We start from the raw sequence: 25,102 nt of genomic DNA, 5'->3' as shown, positions 1-25,102 counted from the left end.
TAGAAAAAAACAAACCGGTATTGTAATTTACGGGTGGCATTTGTGGGTAATTTTGGTGAACTTTAGGGGCAAATTTAATGACGCACCAGAAGCAATAGATGCTTTATTAGTAGGTACTAGCAAAAGGGCCTGTGCGTTGCAACGGGAGAAAAAAAATACCACACGCTTTTAATCTTTTTTATAATCATTTTGATTTATTAAAATAATAAGCTAACTAACTAATGTAGACAGTCCTATCCTATTTTGTTGAGGAATCAACCCGTCCATTGTTAATTCCACCATAATGAGAAATTGAGCAGGACAAGCAAAGCAAAACAAAGAGGCTACGTGAATTGATCAATGGACTGTTATCTTGTTTCACTCATGGGGTAGAGAATGTGGGATCAGATGACAAACTGAAGGTGGTGTTCCATTCTCTGTCTCTACAACAATACAATCTTACATTCAATACATTCATTCATCAGCAAACAAATCCCCACAAGAAAAAATTCTTGAAGGTGCTTGGCACACGGTTGGAGGCATGAGGAGGGGATCTCACCAAATGATGAGTTCCTGTCGGAGAAGGGGATAGGATGAGGGGAGCAAGGGTTAGGTGCCTCTATCTGGCCATAAGGAGTCGTCGTTGCCGCGCCATAACCTCGGAGTTCCCCGTGTGAGCCATGGAGGCCCGCCTCCACCTGCAAGTACTTCGCTTCGCCGCGCCTTATCCACACGCCGCCGCCATTCTGCATCGAGCAGACGCATCATCCCCAGTCACTGTAGCTATCGCGTTGATTTGATCGAGAAGCTGTGCTCGAGCGCCGAAACGAGGGCAGCAATCGGGCAGAGGTACGGCGACGGAGGCGGGTCGGTTGAGATCGACAACAGTGGTGGTTGAGGTCGGCCGCGACGGCGAGTGGTGTGGCAGCGGCCTGGGCATACGCCAGGGTGGACCAGGGTCGATGTGATGCGCTCGATCGCAACAACGGGGGCAATGAGCGGGGAGAGGTACGGCCGCGGAGGCGGGTGGGTTGAGATCGGCAGCGGTGGCGCTTGAGGTCGGTCGCGGCGGCGAGTGGTGTGGTGGCGGCATGGGCACAGGCCAGGGTGGCCCTGGGTCGACGGGAGGAGGCGATGCGTATGGGTATAATTTTTGCAGCGAATCATTTTTTCCTTTTGCGTTTGAAAAGGATCGAGATGGACCTAGAGGGGGGTGAATAATTACAAATCCAAATTTTAATAATTACTTAGCAAATTTAGGCTAAAGTATGGAATATAAGTGTAAACCTAATAATTGCTATGACAAAGAGTAAGCTATTAGGAGTGAAGCAAGGCAAGCGGTAAACAATAAGCAAATACAAGTATGTAATAAGGATTAACACAAGTAGAGAGTTAGGGTTAGGAATAACCGAAACTCCGAGAGAGACAAGGATGTATCCCGATGTTCACTTCCTTGGAGGGAAGCTACGTCACCGTTAGAGGGGCGGATGTTACCACGAAGGCACACCAACGCCACGAAGGCTCACCCTATTCTCCCTTTGAGATAACTCCACGAAGGCGTTTCTCAACCACTAGTGGTAAGCCTTGAGGTGGCTTCCAAACCTTCACAAACTTTCCGGGGGATATCACAATGGTTTGATTCCTCTCCGAAGACTCCTACCGCCTAGGAGTCTCCAACCTCCAAGAGTAACAAGATCACGGGGATTGCTCAAAACTTGCTCAAATCACAAACCACTTTGGTGGGAAGGAGGAGAGGGAGACGATCTATCTTTTGATTAGAACAACACTCTAAAGGACTCACAAATGCTCTTGGGATCTAGGATTTAGTGTAGGCAAGAGTGAGTGAGAGGAAAGGTGTTCTTGGGTGTGTCTTAACTATGTTGAACAACCTTTCACGAGGTGGGAGAAGAGTATTTATAGTGTGGAGTGAAATCCAGCCGTTGGAGGTGCAATAAGTCACACAGGGTCCGGACGTCCGACACTTGCCGGACGTCCGGGCGTCCGCGAGGGGCCGGACGTCCGACAGAGGTCGGACGTCCGAGACCTGTAGGCATGACTGGAACTCATCTGAGTTTATCAGCGGTCGGACGTCCGACAGGGGTCGGTCGTCCGAGGCCAGTAGATGTGCCTAAATATGTTTGAATTCATCAGCATACGGACCTCCGGAGTGGCCCGGAAGTCCGTGTTATACAGCACAATTTCTACTGGTGGTGGCTTCCGGATTTCCGATGGGTGTCGGACGTCCGGCGCTCGGATGTCCGGAGGGAGCCGGATTTCCAAGATATAGTGCACACAAACTACTGGTGTTGACCTCCGGACATCCGGAGCTTGGCAGGACGTCCGGCCCTCGGACGTCCGGAGGGAGCCGGATTTCCGAGATATAAGCCTAACAAACTACAGGTGTCTGGCTGCGGATTGCCGAAGCCAGCCGGACGTCCGGCCCTCGGACGTCCGGAGGGAGCCGGATGTCCGAGGAGATTGGACATATGTTGAATTGTAGAGAGTGGACAGTATGTGGTGTTTGATATGGTTGTAGAGATGTGGTATGAGCAAGTTTATCGCAAAGCCTGTGATCCCCTCTTAATAGTGCGGGATCCCTATACTCAATATCAGTAAACTCAAAAGACTATTCTACAACATCTCTTCTTAATCCCGAGTCTTCTCGAAATATAACTCACCAATCTTTTCAGGCAACCTTTGGCACATAAATTTTAATCTACTAAAGTACTTGTCGTCCTGAGATACACTCAACAAATAGGATTAGTTTCCTATGTATGTGTTGTCATTAACACCAAAAGACAATTAGGGGCATAGCATGCACTTTCAGCGTTGCAGATAAATGATGAAGCGCGGGTTGAATCACAAAAATTACAGGGGCTTTTTTTATAAAAATGTCACGGTGGGTTTTCCGACGGAAGCAATAGCCGCTTTTATTATTACTAGCAAAAGGGCCCGTGCGTTGCAACGGGAGAAAAAATACCACAAGCTTTTAATCTTTTTATAATCATTTTGATTTATTAAAATAATAAGCTAACTAACTAATGTAGCAGTCCTATCCTATTTTGTTGAGAAATCAACCCGTCCATTGTTAATTCCACCATGATGAGAAATTGAGTAGGACAAGCAAAGCAAAACAAATAGGCTACGTGAATTGATCAATGGACTGTTATCTTATTTCACTCATGGGGTAGAGAATGTGGGATCAGATGACAAACTAAAGGTGGTGTTCCATTCTCTCTCTCTACAACAGTGCAATCTTACATTCAATACATTCATTCATCAGCAAACAAATTTCCACAAAACAAAATTTCTTGCCGGTGCTTGGCACACGGTTGGAGGCATGGGGAGGGGATCTCACCAGATGATGAGTTCCTGCCGGAGGAGGGGATACGATGATGGTTAGGCGCCTCTATCTGGCCATAAGGAGTCGTCGTTGCCACGCCATAACCTCGGAGTTCCCCGTGTGAGGCATGAAGGCCCGCCTCCACATGCAAGTACTTCGCTCCGCCGCGCCTTATCCCCGCGCCGCGCCGTTCTGCATCGAGCAGACGCATCATCCCAAGTCACTGTAGCTGTCGCGTTGATTCGATCCAGAAGCTGTGCTCGAGCGACGAAACGGGGGCAGCAAGCGGGCAGAGATACGACCGCGGAGGTAGGTGGGTTGAGATCAACAACAGTGGTGGTTGAGGTCAGCCGCGGCGGCGAGTGGTGTGGCAGCGGCCTGGGCACAGGCCAGGGTGGACCAGTGTCGACGCGATGTGCTCGAGCACCGCAACGGGGGCAGTGAGCGGAGAGAGGTACATCCGCGGAGACGGGTGGGTTGAGATCGGCAGCGATGGCGGTTGAGGTCGGACGCGGCGGCGAGTGGTGTGGCGGCGGCCTGGGCACATGCCAGGGTGGGCAAGGGTCGACGGGAGGAGGCGATGCGTACGGGTATAATTTTTGCAGCGAATCGTTTTTTCCTTTTTCGTTGCAGATAAATGATGGAGCGCGGGTTGAATAACAAAAATTACACGGGTTTTTTATAAAAATACCGTGGTGGGTTTTCCGATGGAAGCAATAGCCGCTTTATTATTAGGTATAGATATAGATATAGATATAGATATAGATAGATATAGATAGATATAGATAGATATATATATATATATATATATATATATATACTAGCAAAAGGACCCATGCGTTGCAACGGGAGAAAGAAATACCACACGCTTTTAATTTATAAAAAATGTCTATAATCTGAGAATTTGCAGTTACGACACAAACAAAGATGGTCTTATCCTACAAAAATGCAGTTCAAAATTTCACAGGTCTTCTATTTTAACACGACTTGCATGTAGATTTAATACGTACAAAGAATCAGTCAAGTGACCTTCAGTTTCATCTCCAATCCTGATTTTGTTGACGTGTTCATCCCCAACCCGAATGAGTACCGTATGAAAGAAAGACGAATAATGACTTATATATTAAGATTGCACCATAGATAGTATTTTTATTGAACGTTTAACAGATAAAATAATATCATATTTAAATTCTAAATATTTTTCTAATCAAATTTCATATATAATATCTTAAATTTGGAGTCACTGTTTAAAAGATATGAGTATTTTAAAAAACATTTAATATATACTACGAGTTTAATATCATAAACAGCAAGGATTTTTTTGTAAAATTATCTCGGTGGGTTTTTCGACGGAAGCGATAGCCTCTTTTTTATTAGGTAAAGATATATATATTTGTGTGAGACGGAATACTTTTAGGTCAGCAGGGACGGACAGTGACAGGGACAGGGAGACACGAATATTACGAGGGCGAGCTTTTGTTGGATCCATCGCTACTGCTGCTGCTGCATGCATATGCGGTGCGGTGCACTTTAGTTTTTTTGACGACGACGCCTTTCTTGACCTGAGGCTGAGGCTGAGGGATCCTGGGTTTCCGTGCGGTTCGCTATTCCGCCAACATCTCATCATGGTCGTCACCTTGTCCACTTCTTGCGTGTGTTCCCGTACTTCCTCCTACTCCATATAGAATCTTGCGCTGGAAGAAGCCGTTGGGCATGGCCGACCTCCATCATTCCTGCATGCGCCCTATGCTATGCTGGTTTCCTCCTCGCTCGGGCCAGCCAGCCAGCGAGCAACTTTAACAGCACGATCTAAATAAATGTATGTTTTTTATTTGTTTGAATCAATATGTTTGTTTCTTTTTTATTTTTTGTTTTTTTATTTGGATCGATCGTACGTTTAATGTGTCAATCTATTTTTTGTCTGTGCAGAACACCTTTTGCAAGGTAACAAAAGTTCACAGTCACATATCGTGCCGGTTACTATGCGAGCGTCAAGAGTTCATGCCGGCATACATATGCTAGCCTATAAAAAATACGTAAATTTCATGATAGGCGCACTTGTGAGTGATCGACACACAACAAACACAGAAAATGAAGTTGTAGTTTCACCACTCCATCTCGTTTGTGGTCATTCCCGCACACTACGACATGGATCACTTGTCATCGAGGTCGAGCATGTCGGCGTGCATCTTCTCGAACAAGACCGCTTCCTTGGAGAGACAGTGCTAAGTCTTCATGATCTTGACTCCCTTGGTCATGCAAGCAAGCCGGACTTCTCTTGCTGTGGTGGCTGCTTTCGTGGTCTCGATCTCTAACATCTTCGCTTGCTTCTCCGTCTTCACGCGAGCTTCTTGTTTTGTATGTGAAGGCCTTAGTTTGCTCCTCCTTTTCTTGCAGGCGCTTCTCTTAATACTCGACCTTGAATACTTCCAAAGCATGGAAGACCTGCAAATGGACAAATGGACAAGCATCATTTATGGACGAGCAAGCTACACGACAATCAAATAAGCAAACATGTCGGCCATACCATGTCTTTCATATCGATACCAGTCACGGCCCGGGCCTAGATGCTCTCAAGGGTGGAACAAAACTTATTGCACTCTTCTTGTATCACCCTCAAACGCTTGTCGAGCAAGACCCGCCTACGCTTGCTCTTCATTAGGTATGGTTTAAACTTCTTGCGCTTGTGAAACTCGTGATGCACTCTTTGCCAAAATGCCGAAGCCTTTTGCTCGGATCCTATCTTGGTGTCTTGGTCAGTGTCTCTCCAACATTCACAAAGGAGTTTGTCCTCATTTTGTGTGTATGCTTTGGTACACTTGCTCTTCCGCTTCTTCTTTGCATTAGATTGGGCGGGGAGCTAATCGAACAATGGCTCATCGTCAATGCCATAGTCTTTAGGGAACTCGTGATCTAGTGGGAAAGAGTTGCCCAAGCCGAGTTGGTCCTTTGTGAGGGGGTCGGCCATGTCTTCACGAAACGAGTATCCCATGCCATCGTGCCCAACCATGAAGGGGGTGCGGCCATCTTGGCATTGTATCTCGTTGATATCGAAAGGAATGCCACCGCCACCACCTTTGTAGATGAGGCTCTCCATGAACACGCGGTTGGCCTCGTCTTTTGCAGCCGACATTCTGTCGAGAAGGTTGCCAACGTTCCCATGGCATCGGCTAGGAGCTCGCAAAGCCGTTTGTGCGCACCACCGAAGGACGATCCACCACCCACATGCATCGCGTTAACCCAGTGCCAAGTGCCAGTTGGTGTTTTCTACTTGTTTTTGGCTTTTCGGCTTTATAGTACCAAATGGAATCCAAATACCACGAATTTTTTTAACATTTTTTCTAGACCAAAAGAAGACCTGGAAGCTTTGGGGGAAGGCCGGGGACCACACAAGGGCCTCACAAGCCAATAGGGCGCGCAAAGCGGGGTAGATGCGCCCTGCTAGCTTGTGGGTCACCCCTTCATCTCCCGGCCTCGTTATATGGCTTGTATATCCTCACATATTCTGAAAACCCTAGGGGAGCTCCTAAAACATTTTTTCCGCCGTCGCAAGCTTCTGTTCTGCCGTGTGCCCATCTGGAGCCCTCTCCCGGTACCCTGTCAGAGGGGGTTCGATCATTGAGGGCCTCTACACCATCCTTGTTGCTTCCATGGTGATGTGTGAGTAGTCTACCATAGACTATGGGTCCATAGCTAGTATCTAGATCTCTCTCTCTCTCTCTCTCTCTCGTTCAATATGAAGTTCATCGCGTCTTCGTGAAGATTTATTCGATGTAATCACGTTGGAGGTGTTTATTTTGTCAGATATTGGCTGAGACCTGACTACAATGATTTCAAAACCACTACGAGCATTTTATTTGAGTCGGACTGGAATCCCAAACGGCATAATCGATTACCAAGCTATACAAAACAGATTACGCCCACCCCTAGTCGTTAAGAGTTCCCATCCCGACCCACCTTTTCGCCACATCTGTTTCCTCTCTCTTCCTCAAGATCTTTGGCTCTGCCGGGCATGAGCCATCGCAGTGCTGTTGCTGTACCACCATGCCCACTGCTGCCGGAGCACCACCACTGTGACATCCTCGACTTTTGCTACAGTAATGATTGTAATTAAGCGACACTGATCCCGCGCTAATGATGCCACGTCATCGCAAGTGATATCAATGATCTCGTGTTGGTTGAAACCGAATCAAATTCGAAGCTTTAAAATAAAGTCAAACGAGAAAAGATTTTTGTGTTGTTGAAATAAAAACGTCGGGGAGTTATGAAAAATTCCCTAACGGATTATAATATCAAATCGGGCACTTTAGGAATTATCGGTAAACACTATATATTTAAATGTGGGTATTGAATAAGATGGATAAAGAAAATATAGTATATGTAAAAGAAATAAATAAAAGAAAGAAGTAAAAGTATATAAAATAAATTATAAGAGATAGTAAATACAATTAGGTAATTAAAGGACTTAGAAATAATAGAAAAAGAAAACCAAAAACAAAAAAAGAAAAAAAAGAAAAAAAGAAACCCCCCACCCCCTGGCCCAACTAGGCCTACAGGCCGAGCCGGCCAGGCCACGCCCACCCGAACCCTAGCGCCCCCCCTGGCGAGGGAGCTCCCTCTGCCTCGCTCCCTCCCTCCCCTTAGCGCCGCCACCCCCCCACGCTCCCCCTCTCGGTCCCACCCCTCACACCGACAGCTCCCCACGAGGGGCTCTCTCTCTCTCTCGTGATCCTCCCCCATCCCATCGACAGACCCCCACGCCACGAGACCCCTCTCCCCCCACGACCCTCCTCTCGCTCTCAACCCCCCTTCCCACAACCGCCAGATCCACCCTCTCCCCTCCCCTCGCATCTCCCTCTCACCCGAGCCTCTCCACCTCCTCCCCTCCCTGCCGGCGGCCCCCCTGCCTCTCCTCACCGAGGACCCCCCCTGTCGGCCGGACCTCCAACACCTCCGGCGGCCGAGGCCCTCCCGGGTTCCTCCCTGGCCGGCCGACCCAGGCCAGGGGCCTCCCCCCCGTCGCGCCCCCCTTCTTCCCGCTCGGTCCAGGAGGGACCGGGCAGGGAGACCGGCCCCCTCGGCCCCTTCACCTCGCCGGCTTACACCCCCATCCCGGCGACCACCACCCCTCTCAGCCCCAACCCCGCCCCCGTCGGCCTTCCTCCCGCTCGGTCCAGGAGGGACCGGGCCGGGAGACTTCTTCGCCTCGCCGGATCCGGCCGGCTCCCCCTCGCCGGCACGAGCTCTCCGGTGACCGGCATCATGATCACCGCCTCCGGGAACGCCTCCACGCCGTTTCCTCCGCCCCTTCCCGCGAACTCCGGCTTCACCGGCCCCTCCCGTCAACGTCGGTGAGCCCCTCCTCGGGCTCCTTCCACCATGTCGTTCTCCTCGCCGTCCCGGTTCCGTTCCGGCAAACGAGGCTTCGATCCATCGATGGTAGACTCCGGTAGGAAGAATTGAACATTTGGTTCTTCTATGTGGAGTTAGCGAAGAACCTCTCTGTTATATTTGTTAACAGAGAGAGGGAGATGAGAGTTTTGAGAGAGAATAAAATAAATGATGTATTAGACGCGTATGTATGTATGTATGTATGTATGTATGAGATGCGACATATGTATTTGCGTATACGGAGATTTAGAGGAATACGATATTTGCACGGTTAGGTGTCTATAATAAAATGAGTAAATAGCCTTAGGCCACTTACCGGTGGGGCCAATGCACCCGCTGTCTATGACAGGGAGGCCTCACGCGATAGTTAATATAAAAAATAAAAATAATGTTTTTATTAAATAAATAAATAGATATAATAATTAATTAATGAGTTAATGAATTATTTAAATAAATATATAAGTTAATCTGTTAATTAGTATAATTAATTAACATAATGAGAGAATGCCACGTGGGTCCCTCATTAAATTAATGTGATAAATCAATATTTAATCGATATTAAAACTTGTGCCTATGACGTTCGGGACCCACTGGTCAGTTGACCAGTCAAATGTTGATGTCAGCATGACATCACGATGATGTCATAATAGGATTTTATTAAAATAATTAAATCTGTTTTTAATTCCTAATTGTTGAATAAAACTTTAAAAATTAATATTAAATAATCCGTAAGTCAGATCAAAATAATTTCAACATGAAAGTTGACCAGCAAAACTAGCCGAACCCGGATACACGGCCCGTTCGTCTGTCACGCGTCCCTAGCATAGCAAACATGAAACTTTTCCATCGTTTCCAGTATAACCGGTAGTAGCCCGAGACCCGGAAAATATCGTCAGATATTCTTCCGACCCGTCTAGGACGGATGTTGCTGCGTTAGCTCATGTCTAGCCTGCATCTTTCCATGTCATGCTTTGTGTTGCGTCGGTGCTATTATTTATTGTTTCTTCCCCCTCTTCTTACCGGTAGACCCCGAGACTGACGCTGCTTCCGGGTAAATCTACGACCCTGCCGATCAGTCCTTTGCCGCAGAGCAGCAAGGCAAGCAAACCCCCCTTGATCATTCCTATATCGCCTATGTCTTTCTTCCTACTTCTTGCATTAGTATTTTGCTATTGTCGTAGTTAGCTCCTATATCTGATGCATAGCCTGTTTTTGATGAACTGCTACTTTCAGTCCTGTACCTTTAATCTGCTTAGTATAGGTGGAGCAGTCATCCCCTCTGACCCCGTAGATCAGTTGCCCCGCTTGTTTTCAAATCTCGATCTCTGATCGACGAGCCAGACCCGAGACAGCACATTCACCCCCTTCGTTGTACGACGCTACAGAGATACTATCGGGTACCGAGGGTGACACCTCACTAAGTACTCCTGATGATATCCTTGTAGTATAGCTAGTCGGTCGTGGTTATCGAGGGTGATTCCTCTTTCACCATTCCCGATGACGCCTCTGTCGTGCAACCCCGCACGTGTGGGACCCCCGAGGGTAATTCCTCTAAGCCCACCTTGACGGGTACATCATTCGGAATCCAACGAGGGTGATACCTCGGATTCCCCCCGATGTTACAACCACGCAGTTACTCGACCATGTTACTGGGATCATTGGTGATTAGTTGTAAGACGGGTGGATTCCCGTGAGATTGTGTTGGTGGCCTAATTAAAATGCTAATGGATTTGGGTATTTGATCTGGGTTGGTCAGAGACCTTTTCGCACTAACCGGCTACACGGGAAGAATTATGGGTACTCGGCGTCGCGGTATCAGCCGAAGTTTTTCAGACGCCAGCAATGTAGCGGCGCGCGCCCGAGTGGTCCCGAGATGCATCGCGCTTGTGATTAAGGGATGCTAGGACTGACGTCGGCCGCCCACGCCACGTGCAGGAGCGTGAAGGGGAACTGGGCCCACGAACCCTTTGTGCTTAGGAGTTAGACCGGCGGGCTGGCCTCTCTGATTAGTCTTAGGTGGGGCTGCGACGTGTCGATATTCCGAGGCCGGGCAGGACCCAGAAAAGTATGTCCGGCCAAAGTGTTATCGAGCGTGACGGGACATGTGGTGCACCCCTGCAGGCATGAAAATTAACTATTCGGATAGCCGTGTCCACGGTTACAGGACGACTTGGAGTTGTGCCCCGATCTTTTACAAATACAATTGTTACTTAAGTGGAATTAGTTTGCCTCGGGATTGCTTCCTCGCAGGGAGTCGAGGGAGGATCTTTAGGCGCGACCTCACTTTAATATTGCTGTAACAATATGACTATTTATTGTGTTACCCCTGTTCTACTCTCGTCTATTGCTGCAAGACCCTGAAGATGCTAGTCTTCGATAGGACTAGGCCTTCTCTCTCTATTCTCGCATTGCTGCAGTCAGTCCACATATAACCCCCTTCTTTGATACTGATGCATAATTAGAATAGTTCTGATGTAAGACTTGCGAGTACTTTGGATGAGTACTCACCGCTGCTTTGCTCCCCCCCTTGTTCCCTTGATCCGTTGTTGCGACCAGATGATGGAGTCCAGGAGATGGAGGTCCCCGCCACCGACAACTGCTACCCTGACGGTGCCTACTACTACGTGGAGGCCGCTGATGATCAGGAGTAGTTAGGAGGTTCCCAGGCAGGAGGCCTCGCCTCGTTCGATCGTTGTATCTTTTGTGCTAGCCTTCTCTAAGGCACCCCATGTTTTATGTCTGTACTCAGATGTTGTTGCTTCCGCTGACTTGTGTGTTTATCGAGCTTTCGTATTCTAGCCCTCGAGGCCCCTGGCTTGTAATATGAAGCTGATGTTATTTTATTTGTGTCTAGTGTTGTGTTGTGATATCTTCCCGTGAGTCCTTGGGTTTGATCGTACGCATTTGCATGTATGATTAGCGTACGATTGAATAGAGGGCGTGACAAGTTGGTATCAGAGCCGACTGCCTGTAGGTAGCCCCCTTTCCAACTCCTTGGCCGAAGTTGAGTCTAGTGTTTGAAAAACTTTACTAACACTGATGTTGTGGCTTACGGGCCCACATCTCAATTGGGTGGTATTAGTATCTTTTACTCCTTTCCTATACTCTGGGCTCTACTCTCTCTTCTCTTTCGGGTTAAAGATTTTACTAACTCTAACATTAGGTTCGCGTAAATATTTTCTCCCAGGGAGTCTCGTATTTCAGACGATGGCTTGATCTATCAGAAGACTCCGAAGTTACTCTCCGATGTTATCTCGAGAACTAGTGCCTATGGCTCTTGCGATTTCCTTTCCTCCGACTACCACTATGGATGACTACATACATATGTTGTTCATGCTTTCTTCTCCAATTGTTCTTGTTTTTACGAGATGCAACGAATTATCTTATCGGGGATTCGTCCATCATCAGTTGTCATGGGTTTCGAAAGTTCTTCGACTTACTATTCGTTCTTCAGAAATCCTCCGTAGCCTAATGTTCATGACCTTCTCACCTGCTTACATTATTGTTAAATCCATATGACTAGCCGCATTCATTAAAATTCCTTGGTGAATTTTCCTGTGATCTATTGATTCTACCTTTGGGTGAATGCACACAATCATCTGATGATACTCATGAATTATCTTCCGGCTCAGACGTCCTTCCAGACGGAGCGGGTTCTCGACAAATCAACTTTGGTTGGCTGTCCATCTAAGTCCATTCAACCTACTGGTATTTGACCAGAGCATCTGTTTATGATACACCAATCTGGAAATCCTAATTCCTTTGGTAGTTAAGTATTGATATTTTTCAGATGTTCTATAATCCGATGCCTTGCGTTTTACCCCCTCGGATTGAGCACCGATACTGACATCAGATATTTTGTGTACTGTCATACTCATTCTGTGTTGTTAACCGACGACATCCTTTGCTTTAGAAAATTCTTGTGATTGCTTCCCCTGACACATGATGCCATTGGTAAATTGTGTCTTCTCCCTTTGATAAGCTGTACCATACGATTTGTCATCCATGCCCTTGAAGCATGTGCTAATTACTCTTGAAGTTTGTGGTATATGTTCCTAAGATGCCCCGATGGGTTGAACATGTGCCTTCCTTAATCAATATGACCTGAAGAGTTTTCACAAGTCTTGCTCTTCTGGTGTTTTGCCAAATGTTCTTTCAAGCTACAACTTGATCAAAGGCGAGGAATAAATGGCAGGTGATGCATTGATGAAGTGGGAGTCGACCTTGAACTTTGTGTTCATGCCCATGGAAACGACGTTGATCCTATCACAGAAACTTCTCGTATAAATAATCAATTCATTCTGTGGTTTAATATGGTATCGGTGATCTTGTCCTTTCTAATCGTGGTTCCGACCATGTTGTCCTACCTTAATTTCAATTCTCAGACGAGTTAAAGTACTTGTCTTCTTCAGATCGATACATCGGTCCAAACCTTAAAGTTGATCTACCTCCGAGTATTATTCCTTGTAGCTCGAGGATATCGCGGAGCAATATAACATCTTGTGAGCTCCTCATCAACTATGATATCTTCATTTATTCCAGTTTTTCCTCGTACTTTGAATTGTTGGGCACGCGAGTACATCGATAACTGAATCGAGTACGCATTGCGATTCAACAATTTTTAGTAATCTTCCTTGCTTACGAGTTTGTACTCGATCCTGTCATTCCAAGTTGTTAAGCTACATCATCATCGTCATGTTGGAGCTCGACCATGCTATCTATACCCTTCATCCCTGGAACACAATTCCAACTGTGCGATAAGCTTGCATCGAGCTTTCCACATCATGTTGGTTGTCTTGAGAGGCAATCTCAATTCTAAGCTAGTAGTCTTATCTGTGTTTCCGGCAACCTGTAGCTTCACCATTCCCTTGCTTGATGTCGTCGCTGATCGATTACATCTTCGTGACGTTCTTGACAATTGTGCCGTGGTCATCGTCAGCATGCCAAGCTCTTGCAGGGTATCGATCGAATGCATGATGAGAAATGCCATCCTTGCCCCTTGATGATTTGTGTTTTCATCAACAACCTTTTTGCCTCCCCGCCAACACAAACATGTTCGTGTTTGGTGTTGTCCCTTAAGTTCCTTGCTTTTCAGCTTATGTTATCCTCTGCCTTGAAGTATTACTATCTTTTATGTCAAGAATGTTGTGACGATTGCATGCCTCTTAAGAATTCTTGATATAGTAATATTTCTCGCCGTCACCATTCATTCTTGGTCCCGTGTTGTTTCAAACCGGACTACCGACAAGTGAACTCTAATGTGTGATTCCAATACTTTTGTCAACCCTATCACCTTGAGGTTAATAACAGATTGTTTCCTCCTTAGTGTGTTGGGTGTTGACTCATCATTTTAGCATTGGTCGTGCTACTCATTCCGTGTTTCCGAGTGCACCCTTTGACCAATGCTTAATTGTTGTTGATCCCTTGAGCATGCGACATTATACCACTAGACTTTAGAAATGCTATCTCCTCGATATTATAAAACTTGAAAATTCGTATTTGTCAAAATCTTGAGGGATTGTTGCTGAGCCCATCGGTCGCACCCTCAAGTTCTCCATGGTTCGTGATGAAGCTTTTGAAAGCACTATCTTTGTGCCTAGCTCATGGCGGATATGTTTGATATAAGAAGTGTTTTCCCAAAGTTCACGTGCACTCTTTCTGCCGTGAATAACTGAAAGTTTTGTTTTGCTTCCTCTCGTGAAATACCAAATCATTCACGCATGTACAAAGTGTTATATGTTTTGAAGAATTGTTATCTTCACTTGATATAATTTCTCTTAGCACGCCAAGCCACCAACTGATTTGATCAAGGAAAATAAGTTCTTTCATAAGAGCTAATCCAGACTTACACATGGAACCTTGTCATCCTCGATGATGTTTTCCAAATGAGAACTCGATTGCCTTTTGAAGTAAGAATTCTATGTGGGCACGAATGTCTTGACATTGTGTTCATATCTCTTATAGTCGAACTCATGATTCAAGGATTGCTTGTGTAGTTCATATCATGAGACTCCTGCATCATCATGTTTTCTTCTCAGGTATCTTGAGCCTGAGGTATCCTAACACCAATCAGATATGAATCTCTAACAGATATGATGGTTGGAACATTTTCCAATAATTATAACTTTGGTCTTATGTAATCTGGTACGACGATGTCTTGTTTGGAACACCGGGCCGGAGGACCTATTGTTATAAACTCTCCCACATGTAAGATTCGCCATCCTTTCATGTGGAAACTATATGATTTATTTCATAAGTTGACCCTCATGAATCCTCTTTGTGCGCCCATTGGTCCAACCTTTGTATGATGACCATGTCGATGCTACCTCGAAGCACGGATGTGGTACTTCAAATTTCAACAAGAACATTGGAAGCGCAATGCTAAATTTTTCCTGATCAATTATCCAAACCGTATGGTATGGGTAAACATCATGATTCTTCTTGCCTTTTTGTCTAAATGATTATGTACTTAATGAACTATCATGTATACCATACTCTATGTTTTCCTCGGGAGTGGTATACTTTAAATTCTTTGTGGGAGTGGACACATTCTCATTCCCATTGGTTTGTTTGAACTTTCTTGTGGCATAACTTATCTAAGCAGTGTTAATTCCCTGCTTAGGTAAAATTCTCGGTATATAAATCTGTCAGTAAGACCGTGTTACTATTGTGGATAACATTCCGGTAGCCGCCGGTGGACGAGAACCTTGCCTATTGGGCCGCCTCGTTTCAACGAGCAGGAAAATGGTTCTATTCGTTCCCCGCCCTTGGTATCGACGATGTTCCAACATAACTGACAGGTTATCCTCTGACATGTCTTGTTACCAAGACCGTATAATATGTCACCCCTCTATCTACTCCCGACCCACATGGTGGACCCATAACCCAAAGTTCCACAGGATTGAAACCTGACTCTCCTGTACATCATTTGACTCCAAGGTATCCCTTGCACTTGACTCGTATGTAATTCTCGAGCCACCGTTCAGTGGACCGATCACTCTTTGGTCCGGATATTATCCAACATGTCGAAGATCAAGTACGCATTATTCATGAGAATCCGAAGGCTGCTCAGTCTCGTGAGAAGAGTCAGTATGACCGTCATCATCAAGATATGGTCTATCAACCTGGCGAAAAGGCTTATCTTCGTGTCACACCAATGAGAGGTGCACACCGTTTTCAGAGCAAGGGCAAGTTAGCTCCTCACTAGATTGGTCCTTTCCCTGTTCTCGACACGCGTGGAATAGTGGCTTATCAATTGGACTGTCGGCGAACCTTTCTCAGGTTCACGATGTCCTCCACGTGTCTCCGCTCCGCCGCTGCTTCAAGGATCCTATTCGAGCAGTGGATCATGATATTTTTGAGTTGCAACAATACCTCTCTTGTAAAGAGCATCCGGCCCGCATTCTCGACCAAGCTGAACGCAAGACTCGTCGCAAAGTCACCAAGCTCCTCAAGGAACAGTGGTCAAATCATTCTGAAGATGAAGCCACTTGGGAACGCGAGGATCATCTTCGTGATGAATACCCCGGGATCTTTCCCTCTACCTCTTAATTCTCGGGACGAGAATTCTTGTTAGTAGGGGAGAATTGTGACATCCTCGACTTTTGCTACAGTAATGATTGTAATTAAGTGACACTGATCCCGCGCTAATGATGCCACATCATCGCAAGTGATATCAATGATCTCGTGTTGGTTGAAACCCAATCAAATTCGAAGCTTTAAAATAAAGTCAGATGAGAAAAGATTTTTGTATTGTTGAAATAAAAACGTCGGGGAGTTATGAAAAATTCCCTAACGGATTATAATATCAAATCGGGCACTTTAGGAATTATCGGTAAACACTATATATTTAAATGTGGGTATTGAATAAGATGGATAAAGGAAATATAGTATATGTAAAAGAAATAAATAAAAGAAAGAAGTAAACTTATATAAAATAAATTATAAGAGATAGTAAATAAAATTAGGTAATTAAAGGACTTAGAAATAATAGAAAAAGAAAACCAAAAAGAAAAAAGAAAAAAAAGAAAAAAAGAAACCCCCCACCCCCTGGCCCAACTAGGCCTAGAGGCCGAGCCGGACAGGCCACGCCCACCCGAACCCTAGCGCCCCCCCCCCCCTGGCGAGGGAGCTCCCTCTGCCTCGCTCCCTCCCTCCCCTTAGCGCCGCCACCCCCCCCACGCTCCCCCTCTCGGTCCCACCCCTCCCACCAACAGCTCCCCACGAGGGGCTCTCTCTCTCTCTCGTGATCCTCCCCCATCCCATCGACAGACCCCCACGCCACGAGACCCCTCTCCCCCACGACCCTCCTCTCGCTCTCAACCCCCCTTCCCACAACCGCCAGATCCACCCTCTCCCCTCCCCTCGCATCTCCCTCTCACCCGAGCCTCTCCACCTCCTCCCCTCCCCGCCGGCGGCCCCCTGCCTCTCCTCACCGAGGACCCCCCCCCCGGTCGGCCGGACCTCCAACACCTCCGGCGGCCGAGGCCCTCCCGGGTTCCTCCCTGGCCGGCCGACCTAGGCCAGGGGCCTCCCCCCCGTCGCGCCCCCCTTCCTCCCGGTCGGTCCAGGAGGGACCGGGCAGGGAGACCGGCCCCCTCGGCCCCTTCACCTCGCCGGCTTACACCCCCATCCCGGCGACCACCACCCCTCTCGGCCCAACCCCGCCCCCGTCGGCCTTCCTCCCGCTCGGTCCAGGAGGGACCGGGCAGGGAGACTTCTTCGCCTCGCTGGATCCGGCCGGCTCCCCCTCGCCGGCACGACCTCTCCGGTGACCGGCATCATCGTCACCGCCTCCGGGAACGCCTCCACGCCGTCTCCTCCGCCCCTTCCCTCGAACTCCGGCTTCACCGACCCCTCCCGTCAACGTCGGTGAGCCCCTCCTCGGGCTCCTCCCACCATGTCGTTCTCCTCGCCATCCCGGTTCCGTTCCGGAAAACGAGGCTTCGATCCGTTGATGGTAGACTCCGGTAGGAAGGATTGAACATTTGGTTCTTCTATGTGGAGTTAGCAAAGAACCTCTTTGTTATATTTGTTAACAGAGAGAGGGAGATGAGAGTTTTGAGAGAAAATAAAATAAATGATGTATTAGACGCCTATGTATGTATGTATGTATGAGATGCGACATATGTATTTGTGTATACGGATATTTAGAGGAATACGATATTTGCACGGTTAGGTGTCTATAATAAAATGAGTAAATAGCCTTAGGCCACTTACCGGTGGGGCCAATGCACCCGCTGTCTATGACAGGGAGGCCTCACGCGATAGTTAATATAAAAAATAAAAATAATGTTTTTATTAAATAAATAAATAGATATAATAATTAATTAATGAGTTAATGAATTATTTAAATAAATATATAAGTTAATCTGTTAATTAGTATAATTAATTAACATAATGAGAGAATGCCACATGGGTCCCTCATTAAATTAATGTGATAAATCAATATTTAATCGATATTAAAACTTGTGCCTATGACGTTCGGGACCCACTGGTCAGTTGACCAGTCAAATGTTGATGTGAGCATGACATCGCGATGATGTCATAATAGGATTTTATTAAAATAATTAAATCTGTTTTTAATTCCTAATTGTTGAATAAAACTTTAAAAATTAATATTAAATAATCCGTAAGTCAGATCAAAATAATTTCAACATGAAAGTTGATCAGCAAAACGAGACGAACCCGGATACACGGCCCGTTCGTCTCTCACGCGTCCCTAGCATAGCAAACATGAAACTTTTCCATCGTTTCCAGTATAACCGGTAGTAGCCCGAGACCCGGAAAATATCGTCACATATTCTTCCGACCCGTCTATGACGGATGTTGCTGCGTTAGCTCATGTCTAGCCTGCATCTTGCCATGTCATGCTTTGTGTTGCGTCGGTGCTATTATTTATTGTTTCTTCCCCCTCTTCTTACCTGTAGACCCCGAGACTGGCGCTGCTGCCGGGTACATCTACGACCCTGCCGATCAGTCCTTTGCCGCAGAGCAGCAAGGCAAGCAAACCCCCCTTGATCATTCCTATATCGCCTACGTCTTTCTTCCTACTTCTTGTATTAGTATTTTGCTATTGTCGTAGTTAGCTCCTATATCTGATGCATAGCCTGTTTTTGATGAACTGCTACTTTCAGTCATGTACCTTTAATCTGCTTAGTATAGGTGGAGCAGTCATCCCCTCTGACCCCGTAGATCAGTTGCCCCTCTTGTTTTCAAATCTCGATCTCTGATCGACGAGCCAGACCCGACATAGCACATTCACCCCCTTCGTTGTACGACGCTACAGAGATACTATCGGGTACCGAGGGTGACACCTCACTAAGTACTCCTGATGATATCCTTGTAGTATAGCTAGTCGGTCGTGGTTATCGAGGGTGATTCCTCTTTCACCATTCCCGATGACGCCTCTGTCGTGCAACCCCGCACGTGTGGGACCCCCGAGGGTGATTCCTCTAAGCCCACCTTGACGGGTACATCATTCGGAATCCAACGAGGGTGATACCTCGGATTCCCCCTGATGTTACAACCACACAGTTACTCGACCATGTTACTGGGATCATTCGTGATTAGTTGTAAGACGGGTGGATTCCCGTGAGATTGTGTTGGTGGCCTAATTAAAATGCTAATGGATTTGGGTATTTGATCTGGGTTGGTCGGAGACCTTTTCGCACTAACCGGCTACGCAGGAAGAATTATGGGTACTTGGCGTCGCGGTATCAGCAAAAGCTTTTCAGATGCCAGCAATGTAGCGGCGCGCGCCCGAGTGGTCCCGAGATGCATCGCGCTTGTGATTAAGGGATGCTAGGACTGACGTCGGCCGCCCACGCCACATGCAGGAGCGTGAAGGGGAACTGGGCCCACGAACCCTTTGTGCTTAGGAGTTAGACCGGCGGGCTAGCCTCTCTGATTTGTCTTAGGTGGGGCTGCGACGTGTCGATATTCCGAGGCCGGGCAGGACCCAGAAAAGTATGTCCGTCCAAAGTGTTATCGAGCGTGACGGGACATGTGGTGCACCCCTGCAGGGATGAACATTTAATATTCGGATAGCCGTGTCCACGGTTACAGGACGACTTGGAGTTGTGCCCCGATCTTTTACAACTACAATTGCTACTTAACTGGAATTAGTTTCCCTCGGGATTGCTTCCTCGCAGGGAGTCGAGGGAGGATCTTTAGGCGCGACCTCACTTTAATATTGCTGTAACAATATGACTATTTATTGTGTTACCCCTGATCTACTCTCGTCGATTGCTGCAAGACCCTGAAGATGCTAGTCTTCGATAGGACTAGGCCTTCTCTCTCTATTCTCGCATTGCTGCAGTCAGTCCACATATAACCCCCTTCTTTGATACTGATGCATAATTAGAATAGTTCTGATGTAAGACTTGCGAGTACTTTGGATGAGTACTCACCGCTGCTTTGCTCCCCCCTTGTTCCCTTGATCCGTTGCTGCGACCAGATGATGGAGTCCAGGAGATGGAGGTCCCCGCCACCGACGACTGCTACCCCGACGGTGCCTACTACTACGTGGAGGCCGCTGATGATCAGGAGTAGTTAGGAGGTTCCCAGGCAGGAGGCCTCGCCTCGTTCGATCGTTGTATCTTTTGTGCTAGCCTTCTCTAAGGCACCCCATGTTTTATGTCTGTACTCAGATGTTGTTGCTTCTGCTGACTTGTGTGTTTATCGAGCTTTCGTATTCTAGCCCTCGGGGCCCCTGGCTTGTAATATGAAGCTGATGTTATTTTATTTGTGTCTAGAGTTGTGTTGTGATATCTTCCCGTGAGTCCTTGGGTTTGATCGTACGCATTTGCATGTATGATTAGCGTACGATTAAATCGAGGGCCTCACAACCACCGTCGTTGGCATCATACCACAACGACTTTCATCCACCACCGCGAACGTCTCCACAATCGTCGTACCACCATGGTTGTTATCCACCGCCGCCGCCCTCTCCATCACCGTCATACCACCATGGCTGCCGTCCACCACCGCGGCCGTCTTCGTCGTCATCATACCACCACGGCTGCCGTCCACTGCCTTAGTCGTTTTCATTGCAGATGTACCGCCGCGGCCACCGTCGGGTCTCGGTCCATGGAAAACTCTTCATGGAGCAGGAGAATGACGCAGGGGCAACAATTTTATTTTCTCGCCTCTTTGTAACCATTACCTGAGTGAATGAACCAAACAGAACGAGCGAAATTCCCATTACAGGAGCAATGCGGGGTAATCTCATTACATTACCATTTACGTTAACGAAACCCCAATGAAACACAACCTTTGTGTGGTATTTTTGTTGGGATCCGATGAATTATGGGTTTATGTTCAGATTATTCATGATAAAGGTTTGAGTCTTCTCTGAATTGTTATATGATTCTTATTTTCATGATTATTCTAACTTTGTAAATATCTTCGATCTTTTGATTTGGTTTGGTGAACTAGATTAATCTATCTTCACTGAGAAGTGTGTGTTGTAGTGGGTTCAATCTTGCGGTGCTCAATCCCAGTGACAGAAAGGGACATGACATGTATTTGTATTTCTGCCACTAAGGATGAAACGATGGGGTTCATTCATATTAATTGACTTTACTTTGTCTACATCATGTCATTGTTCTCCAAGCATTACTCTATTTTACTTAATACTCTAGATGCATTCTAGACAACGCTGGATCAATGGAGTAATGGTAGTAGATGCAGGCAGGAGTTGGTCTACTTGCTTATGGACGTGATGTCCATATACACATGATCATTGTCGTGAATAGATATTGCATAACTATGCATTTTTCTATCAACTCCCCAATAGTAATTTGTTTACCCACCGTATGCCTACTTCGAGAAAGATGCCACTAGAGAACACTATTTCCCTCTTTCCTTTAGTCCATGAGTATGTCACTTGGATATATATTTTTATTCATCACATGATATGAGTTTTGCTTGGAGCGTCATGTATCTTAGTTTGCTTTTGTTTTAGTTTTCCAAAGCCATTGTTGTATGTACACACCAACTTTAGGGAGACGTATGTTCACCATGATTTGTTAGAATACTCTATTTGCTTCACTTATATCTTTTGAGCTAAGGAGTTGCTCCAGTACTTCACTTATATCTTTTAGAGCATGGCGGCGTATAGATTTTATAGAAATGATTGCACTATCATTCGCCACTTAAATTTATTTGAGAGTTAGTAAACCGTGATGGTAATTTGCATGGGTTATAATACTAGTACAAAAGGAATATGTATTCAAAGAGTGCATAATCAAAACCATATGTAGCACACATAAAATAGAAATTGTGGGTTAATGATATTGATGTGGCAATATGATAGGGTTTGAGTGAATGATTGTTGGTTAGTAAAAAAATCAATAGTTAAAGGATGTTAATTTGATGTTCATCTAAATATTGGTTATGGCATGGTGATAATGTGTCAGCATTCTTATTCCTCGTTGAAACCATGTGCTGCTTAGGTTGGGGTGCGTGATGGTTAACTCCTACCAACCTCCCTCCTAGCAGAATGCGAGTAGTACTTTGCTTCGAGAGAGCTAATAAAATATTGCGATAAGTATGTGCATTTTTCTGACTAATGTGAATCCGTGGATGTACGCACTCTCACCACATCATATTTGCTAGCCTCTTCGGTACCGTGCATCGCCCATTCTCACCTCGAGGATTAGTGCGTATTTCGCCGGTGCATCCGAACCCCGCAACATGACACGCTCTGTTGCACATAAGCCACCTTATATCTTCCTCAAAACAAACATTATACCTACCTATCATGGCATTTTTGTAGCCACTCCGAGATATATTGCCATGCAACTGCCACCGTCACATCATATGACTAGTACGTTCATTGTCATATTGCTTTGCATGATCATGTAGCTGACATAGTATTTTTGGCAAAGACACCGTTCATCAATGTCATACGTGTTACACTACATCATTGCACTTCCTGGTACACTGCCACATATATTCATATAGAGTCATATTGTTTAGTAGTTTTCATATCGAGTTGTAAGTAAAGAGAGGTGTCATGCTATTCATTATTTAGGGCACTATCTTATTGAGTAAAGGATAATGGAGACAATGATTCCCCCCAAGTCGGGATGAGACTCCAAACAAAAATAAGGGAAAAAGGAAAAGAGTAAAAAAATAAAAAAAATAAAAATCAGAATAAAAAATAAAATGAGAGAAAAGAGAGAAGGAACAATGCTACTACCTCTTTTTTTACACTTGTACCTCAAAGTGGCACCATGTTTTTCATATAGGGAGTCTCTTATTTTGTCACTTTCATATGCTAGCGGGCATTTTTTATTATAGAACTTGGCTTGTATATCCCGATGACGGGATTCCTCAAATGCCCGAGGTCTTCACGAGTAAGCAAGTTGGATGCACGCCCACTTAGCTTTAGTCAAGCTTTCATACACTTATAGCTATAGTGCATCCGTTGGATGGAAATCCCTACTCCTCGCATTGATATCTATTGATGGGCATATCCATAGCCCGTTGATATGCCGAGTTGATGCGATACTTTCTTCTCCACTTTTACCCCTTTGATACGTACCACCATATTCTATTCCACCTATATGCTATGTCCATGGTTCACGCTCATGTATTGTGTCAGTAATAAAAAGTTGAAGCATGTTAAGAAGTACGATACAATTGCCTGGCTTAACATCGTGGTGCTTGACATTTGTATTTATGTGGTGAAGACGGAGCCATGCCATGCTAATGTGAGAAAATGGGGGTAAGCATTCTTTAAGGATCGTATATTTTGAACATTGATGATCATGCTACTTATGTTCTCGGATAATACTATGTTGGTGTTTGTTAATTTATCATTTCTTAGTGATCATACATGCACAGATTACATATTGGATAGCATGTCACATCGAAAAATTCTTTTTTTTCATTTTCCTACTCGAGGACGAGCAGGAATTAAGCTTAGGGATTCTAACATGTCCCCAACATATCTATAATTTTTTATCGTTCCATGCTACAACATTATCATTCTAGATACTTTTTGGGCATTTATTTGTTGATTCATATTATTTTTTAGCACTAACCTATTAACCCAGTGCGAAGTGCTAGTTGCCGTTTTCTGCATCCTTTTGGCCTTTCAGGTTTACAATACCAAAGTAGTCCAAATACCACAAAACTTTTTGACGGATTTTTCTCGACCAAAAAAGAGGAGGAAACTTCAGGAGAATGCCGGGGACGAGACGAGGGCCCCACAAGCCAACGGGGCACGCAGGGGGGTGGCCGCGCCGTGTTAGATTGTGGGCCACCCGATCTTCTCCCAACCTCATTCTTTGGCTTATAAATCCTCATATATTATGAAAAACTGAGGGGAGCTCCGAAACACTTTTTTTGCTGCCACAAGTTTTGTTCCGGTGTGTGCCCATCTGGAGCCCTTTTTCGGTGCCGTGTCGTAGGGGGATCGATCACGGAGGTCCTTTACATCATCCTTGATGCTCCCATGGTGATGTGTGAGTAGTCTACCATAGACCTACAGGACCATACCTAGTATCTAGATCTCTCTCTCTCTCTCTATGTTCTTCAATACAAAGTTCATCGCATCTTCACGATGATCTATTGAATGTAATCACTTTGTACAATGTGTTGTTTGGATCCGATAAATTGTGGGTTTATGTTCAGATTATTCATGATAGATAGTTGAGTCTTCTGAGAATTGTTATATGATTCTTATTTGCATGATTATTATAGCTTCATAAATCTCTCCGATCTATTGATTATGTTTGGACAGTCAGTGAGAGGTGTGCATTGTAGTGGGTTCAATCTTGCGGTGCTCAATCCCACTGATAGAAAGTGACATGACACATATTTGTATTTCTGACACTAAGGATAAAATAATGGGGTTCATTCATATTAATTGAGTTTACTTTGTTTACATCATGTCATTGTTCTCCAAGTATTACTCTGTTTTGCTTAATACTCTAAATGCATGCTCGGTAGCGTTCGTTGGATGGAGTAATAGTAGTAGATGCATGCAGGAGTTGGTCTACTTGCTTATGGATGTGATGCCTATATACACATGATCATTGTCGTAAATAAATATTACATAACTATGCGCTTTTCTATGAATTCCCAATAGTATTTTTTACGCACCGTATGCCTACTTTGAGAGAGATGCTGCTAGAGAACACTATTCCCCCTGTGTCTATTCACTTATATATATTTACAAATACTCTTATTTCCTTGAAGCCATTATTTACTTTGTATTTATTTGTCACTTTATATTTATCCAATTATCATCTAAACTACTTACCTATTTGCAAGTAATTAGTTCAAGGATACCAACAACCCTTTTGCCCGCGTTGTGTGCAAGTGTTTGCTCTTTTGCGTGTAGGCGCTGAAGACAAGGGTTGCGTGATAATACTA

Source organism: Hordeum vulgare, chromosome 4H, assembly GCF_904849725.1.
Source record: "Hordeum vulgare subsp. vulgare chromosome 4H, MorexV3_pseudomolecules_assembly, whole genome shotgun sequence".
NCBI classification, from domain to species: Eukaryota; Viridiplantae; Streptophyta; class Magnoliopsida; order Poales; family Poaceae; genus Hordeum; species Hordeum vulgare.
Note: the sequence above shows the minus strand (reverse complement) of the source record.